Genomic DNA, 6,903 nt, shown 5'->3' with positions numbered 1-6,903 from the left:
GGTCAGTTACACTGCACATGACTGTCTTCTGACTGGAAATATTTTTCAAGTATGGAACGGGGGGGGGGAGGGGGGGGGGGTGCTCGGCTCCGCCCACCTCCCCGCCCCCTTTGTGCCCAGGAAGTAACTCTGTTTCTACCAGCCAAAGTCCAGAGAACTCAGAACTGACTTCCCCGAGATGAGATGTAATTTTTATCTCTATTTGTTTCTCTTTCCAAAACCCCCTAAAATGATACATTCCGTAAATTGTAGCCATACCCTACTGCTGATTTCAGCACCTTCACTACCCTACTTTCATTTATCTGGAAAAATCCATTAAGTGCTCTATGTCAAAAACCTTAGAAAAAGGGGAAGACAGCCTCAGTCAGAGGCTTCTGGCCCTTATTTTTCCTGTAATATCTCTTTTATTACCTTGTCCGTCTCCAGCCCTTTTCTGTTTGGTTCTCTTGTTAGTTGCATCCCGTTCTGCTCTCTCTCTTGGGACGGGAAGTATAAAGGGGAGAGGAGGTTGATTGGGGAGAGGTGTTGTGGGATGTCTTTATGAGTGTGTTTGGTCCTCATTTTTATATGGAAGAGATGAATTTTTAAAACACATATCTACACATTATTTAGGCATGTCACACCTACTCTATTTCCTTGTCTGAGTCGAGCTTTGAAAATAAATGTGACTCAGAAAACAGGCTTATCTGGGTTAGATAAGTAGTAACCTAAAGGCAAGGGCAGGCTCCTTTAAAAACCACGTTTTCATAGCAAATATAGGGAAACAGCTCAATGCTGCCCTGAAGGACAGGTTTTCATTGGAGTTGGTAGCAGGGCAGGGCCAGTTTTAACCCGAGTTGCTGAGACATTGGGGCCACAGAAAACCTGAACATGTTCTGTATTATAAAGTTGAGCTGAAGATAAATCCTTGAAGGCGATGGATGCTGAAGATAAGCAGGTTTTCTCTAGCAAGTGGTCTCTCTCTGGGGTCTGTTTCCTTGACTTTGCTCACTAAGGCAGTATTGTGTTTGGGACTCCTGCTGAATTCCCCAGGACTGCCCCGCGCTGGTCCAGCGGCAGGACGTGACTTCAGGCGCTGGCCGGCTCCTTTGTCCTGCAGGCCCTGCTCTTGCATCTTGGAAAGGCTGTGAGTGTCAGCTGATGCTGACAGAGGGGTAGTGCAGTGGGCCTGCCATTCGGAAGACGCTTCTGAGAGGTTGCTCATTTGAATTAAGGGTGACCAAGGACATAGAAACTTGTGTTTCTTACAATTGCTGCCATTTAACGTGACCTTTTATTTCAGCACAAGGGAGCTCTCTTGTGACTTCGAAGATAAGGCTTTCTTGGACTTGTTTTTCACTTGTGATGGTGATAAGCTCCACAACCCTGCTTGTGACCCTTTAAATCTAATTTGAATAAGAAAAGAAATCAGCTTAGAACGAATTGGGTTTTTCTTTCAAAGTGGAAAGAAACCATGCCCAGAGGCTTTTGTGTGCATTTCCTTTAGCTCCCTATTTAATAAACGTTTCTCAGTGGATACATGTGTGAAAACACACACAGACACACACACACATCCACAAACATAAAAACCAAGCAGGAACTATGTTGCAGAGTCGGTTGCTACTGTGCGCTAGCGTTTTTCTCCGTTTTTCCTGATTTCTTTATGTTTTCTTTTCCATCAAGAGTCTCCTGATTGTAGTTCTGAAAACTGCCAAGCTTTCAGCAGCCAAGTGGCCCGTGTATTCACTGCAACTAGAATGTGACCTCCAACCTTCGGTTTCCTTCTCTGTTATAAAGCACAAGCGTGGTGTGTTTTTGCAAAAGCCCCCAAAGCAGATTTCCGGTGAAAACAAACTTGTTTAGCATGAGGTGGCAAAGTACAGGGGCAGAAGACTTTTATTTCCAGAGAATTTGCCAAATATTTTTTGGTAGGAAAAGTTTTCTTTGATGAAAAAGGAAAACAAGGAAAAAGGAAGGACACAGTGGAATATTTCAGTATCATTGTTTTGTAAAGAACAATAATATCTGAAAGCTATTGCTGAATTGGCTTTGCGAGTAAAACTAATTTAATAGCTTTCTTTTTCATACTTAATGATAGCTCATCTTCAAAAGGGCTTTCGAGGTGGTGCTAGTGGTGACGAACTTGACTATCTATGCAGGAGATGTAAGAGACGCAGCCTTTGATCCCTGGGTCAGGCAGATCCCTGTAGGAGGGTGTGGCCACCCAGTCCAATATTCTTGCCTGGAGAAGCCTATGGAAGGAGGAGGCTGGTGGGCTGCAGTCCACGGGGTCACAAAGAGTTGGGCACAGCTGAGACAACTTGGCATGCATCTTCAGAACAATGCTGTGTGCTATTCTGTTGCATTTATTGAAAAAATTAATAAGCATATTTTAGAGCAGTTTTTGGGTTATAGAAAAATTGAGCAGTAAGTATAGAGTTCATACTTATCCCCTAATCCCTCCTCAGACACACGGTTTCTGGTATTATTACTGTTTTGCATTAATGTAGTACATTTGTTATAAATAAGGAGCCAACATTGATACTTTATTATCAGCTCAAGTCCAGAGTTTACACTAGAGTTCATTCTTTGTATTGCATGTTCTTTGAGTTTTATCAAATGCATAGACAGGTAGCTACCATTATACATCAAACAGAATAGTTTCAGACAGTAACAGTCCCCGTATTCCATGGATACATCTCTCCCTTCATCACCCTAGACCTCTGGCAACCACTGATCTTTTTCTGTCTCCACACATTTGCCTTTTCCAGAATGTCATATAATGATATAGTGTTTTCAGATGGACTTCTTTAACTTATATGCATCTAAGAGAAAGATTCCTCCTTTTCATTGCTTGATAACTTGTTGCTTTTTAATGCTGTATAATATTCCATTGTATGGGTATACCACAATTTATTTATCTAATCACCTGTTGACTCCTCAGTTTTCTCCTCTCTAAAATGGGATGTGGATAGTTTCTGTCTCATAGCATTGTTATAATAATTGCAGAAAATTGAGTCTATGCATTGCTTAGAACAACGTCTGGCAGCAGTTTCCTAATTAATGTTATTTGTAATTAAAGAGGACAGCGACTCAGACTCTCAGGATTTGCATTTTTAGCCTGCAAAAATTAAAAACTATCATTAAAACTATTCTTAAAAAATATCATTTAAAACCATCTAGAACTCTCCTGGATGGATGATTGGTCATTTTTTTTTAAAACTTATTTATTTTTAATTGGAGGATACTTGGTCTACAATACCATGTTGGTTTCTGCCATATATCAACATGAACAGGCCCCGGGTGGACGTATACCTCGTCCCTCTTGAGGTTCCCTTCCACCTCGCACTCCTTCCCACCACTCCAGGTTGTCACCGAGCACCAGGGTTGAGCTCCCTGCATCATATAGCAAATTTCCACTGGCTGTCTGATTTACATATGGTAGTGTATATGTTTCCTCTATGTTAGCTCTAAAATTCTTGCTTTAATTCACTAATTTTGTATGACTCTTATGTGTGTGAGGTGGTGAGGCAGGAATATATCCGAGGTTTGATCACTGATTCTGTGGCCACCCAGGGCAGCCAAGTCTAGTCTTAAAAGGCATTGCATATCCCCGTGCGTCTGAAGTGAATGAACCAGCCCAGGCCCCAAATCGCCAGTTCTACTAACATCTGATGGTCACCTTTTCTCTTATCTTGTTTTCAGATGATGTTCAGTAAACTGGTATAATTACAGCAATCACTGAATTGTGCGCATGTGATGTGCCTGGTGTGTGTGTGTGTGCGTGTGTGTGTGTGCGCGCGCACGTGTGTGTTGAGGATCATTTCTCGGTGCATGAGAGGTTATGGACTGGCAGTCCTGCAGAGGTAACCTGCTACACATCCTCACAGTGTGTGAGGCTGGCTGGGCTGTGAGCACCCATCACATACGGACCATTACACTATGTCCTATGAGGACGGAGACGTTACTGTGTATTGAATGTGAATGTAGAGTTCCCCAGGACTGTCAGTCCCCATCTGTCCAGACATTTTCAAAGTGGTTCATTTTATATATTTTTGTGTTTCATTTCAGCAGTGTCTCTCTTTGACACTTGAATTGATTTCGTAGGCTGATTGGGGCGTTCTGCCGCCCTGTACTGCAACTGTCCGGCTCTGGTGGTGGTAGGTTAAGTGGAAGCCTTTTTTGAAGCTGGAAATTCTAAGCAAATGTAGCATGTATTCAGATGCCAGGGACAGTCTTCATTCGTTCACCTCACGTGCAGGCTTGTGATTGGATCCGAAGACAAATCCTAGTCATTACAGGTGAGGAGGCAAGTGGATCGCAGTGGCTTTTTGTCCAAAGTGAAGTTCATTGTGATGGAGCAGTCGTTGGGCGGCTGTGGCTCTGTGGGTGAAACGAGAGCGTTCCTCCAGTGGAAACTGTGCCTCCTTTCGGGAACCCTGGTGCTATGGCAAAGCAGACAATGCAAGTATAAGCAGATAACCCCACAGTTCATTTTAAGATATGATCGGGATGCAGGCTTTTAATGGACTGCTAATATACACTCGGAGTCACCAGAGGCAGAGCTCTCCAGAGATCTCCAGGGATCTCTGGAAGCTTGTCTTTCTGGTCAGGAAAAGAAAGGAAAAGAAAAAGACCAACATCTCTGTTTAGAATAAAGTTTCGGCCATTGTTTTACACTTTGCCCTATCACTTAGCAAACGAATTTGGAAACAGGGCTTGAAAGCTGCTTTATAGTTCTCCATGGCAGTGTCTTTGAAAATACCTTTTAAGCACAACTGCAGTTCTTACACCTGAAACCCAATCCTACAAAGTAGAACAGTAAATTTGCCTCAATAAACAATGGTTTCCTTAACTCTAAGGAGGCATTCATTTCTTTAAGTGGCCATCATTTGAAAAGAACTTTGAATGTGAAGGATACCATTCAAGTGTTTTGTTTGACTCAACTCACTTTTTATAGGAAATGAAAAAACACACAGTGATCTAGCATTTAGAGTCAGTAGTCACAGGCCAGGATCACAAGTTACCTTGCTGTTCTCATAGATGCAGGCACAAACAAAAATTAGGTTGTGTCCTTATGTTTCATTTGTTTTGAGTGCAGATCAACACAGGACAAAGAAATTGCTTTGACTTTGCAGAGAATTAACACATAGATGTAACCCATTGCTTTAAATTTTATGTATCTAGAAAATTTATATAACAACATGTAACAGTTTTGGTTTTGATTCTGTTCTGCATTTTTAAAGGGGATGCTATTTGATGTTTTTCAGATTTCATATGGTGTTAGGGAAAAGACACTGACAAATTCAGTTTGCTTTGGGTTAGTTATAGTTACTGAAAGCATGAGCTGCTTCTTGTATTTTTGGTTACCCTAAGACTTAACTCCAAAAGTGATTCTGTACTTTTATTCAAGTGTTCTTCAGTATTTTGTTCAAAACATTTTCTTTTTCTGTTTGAGACTATGTAGAAGAATCTCTGTAGAGGTTTATCTTCCCGTTGGTGATTTTTTTTCCTACTTTGTTATATTCATAACTTTGTTCATACAGTTAATCTCAGAATAGACCTGCTAAACTGCTCTATGCTTTGATCTGGAAACTTTCTGCAGTGTTTACCCCTTGGCTTCCTGTCTTCTTGAGGTCCTTTGTACTTACCGTCCATCCCATGCACAACAAACATATGCACATGCATTGGGACACAACTCTTAGGATTCTTGAATTCTGCTGCTGCTGCTGCTGCTAAGTCACTTCAGTCATGTCCGACTCTGTGCGACCCCATAGACAGCAGCCCACCAGGCTCCACCATCCCTGGGATTCTCTAGGCAAGAACACTGGAGTGGGCTGCCATTTCCTTCTCCAATGCATGAAAGTGAAAAGGGAAAGTGAAGTCGCTCAGTCGTGTCCGACTTTGAGACCCCATGGACTGCAGCCTACCAGGCTCCTCCGTCCATGGGATTTTCCAGGCAAGAGTACTGGAGTGGGGTGCCATTGCCTTCTCTGTTGAATTCTGCAGAACTCCGCAAAAGATAGCAGAAGTATCTTCCTTGCCTCTTTCTATTATTGGACAAGTCCTGTGGGTCTTTATGTACATAGTCAGCCTAAAACTTATTTCTGACCTTCATACCTGAGCCAAAGTAAATGGCTAGAGAGTAGCTTTGTCGTTATGATTGTTAGCATCACGCTGACTTCCCTCTGATCCCTCCCCTAGCTTGGTCTGGCCACCACGTCCAGCCTTCTTCTTCCTTCTGGACGACACAGTTTTCAGTTTGTTGTAAAAACTCTTTTATTTGGTTTTTCAAGCAGGCTGTAGGTCATTTCTGGGAAGGAATTCACTATTTCTTCTGAGCACCTTGATCATCTTGTAGTATGTTAGGTACATAGGTATAAAGGTGTACACAGGTATAAAGTCAAGGCTGATGGACTGACATGTTCAATGAAAATAAATGAATGAAGTTCCTTAAGGGCAGGTGCCCTGTTGTGCATCTTTGCCATCTATCTTGGCACCAAGCTTACTGTGAAGCACAGAAGTTGTGCTGAGTATGTGGGTGTAGGTTGGGGCGACAGGCTGGAGAAGAGTTAATGGGAACAGATGGTCAGATCAGAGGCTTAGTGATGGGTAAAGTTCATCTGTTCAGTGTGTTACATCTTCGTTTGTTGCCCCCCTTAAGGGAAAACAATAGAATGGGAAGGATTAGAGATCTCTTCAAGAAAATCAGAGATACCAAGGAAACATTTCATGCAAAGATGGGCACAATGAAAGACAGAAATGGTATGGACCTATCAGAAGCAGAAGATATTAAGAAGAGGTGGCAAAAATACACAGAAGAACTATACAAAAAAGATCTTCATGACCCAGATAATCATGATGGTGTGATCACTCACCTAGAGCCAGACATCCTGGAATGTGAAGTCAAGTGGGCCTTAGGAA

The 6,903-nt window shown here is 42.3% G+C and overlaps 1 protein-coding gene across 3 annotated transcripts in view; it reads left to right on the top strand.

The window, feature by feature from the left end:
* The window catches only part of GPM6A (glycoprotein M6A), a 236,780-nt gene that overhangs the window by 20,246 nt on the left and 209,631 nt on the right, over positions 1-6,903 (top strand). Inside the window, exon 1 of one of the 3 annotated variants that reach the window (XM_043454433.1) lies at positions 4,117-4,139. The exons of the other annotated variants lie outside the window; for them this stretch is intronic. The gene's annotated coding sequence lies outside the window, so the exon portion shown is untranslated. Of the gene's footprint in view, positions 1-4,116; positions 4,140-6,903 lie in introns of those variants that run through there. 3 annotated transcript variants of the gene reach the window in all.

This window comes from Cervus canadensis, chromosome 31, assembly GCF_019320065.1.
Source record: "Cervus canadensis isolate Bull #8, Minnesota chromosome 31, ASM1932006v1, whole genome shotgun sequence".
NCBI classification, from domain to species: Eukaryota; Metazoa; Chordata; class Mammalia; order Artiodactyla; family Cervidae; genus Cervus; species Cervus canadensis.
The sequence above is the reverse complement of the archived record's forward strand: the minus strand, read 5'-3'. Positions and strand labels throughout refer to the sequence as shown.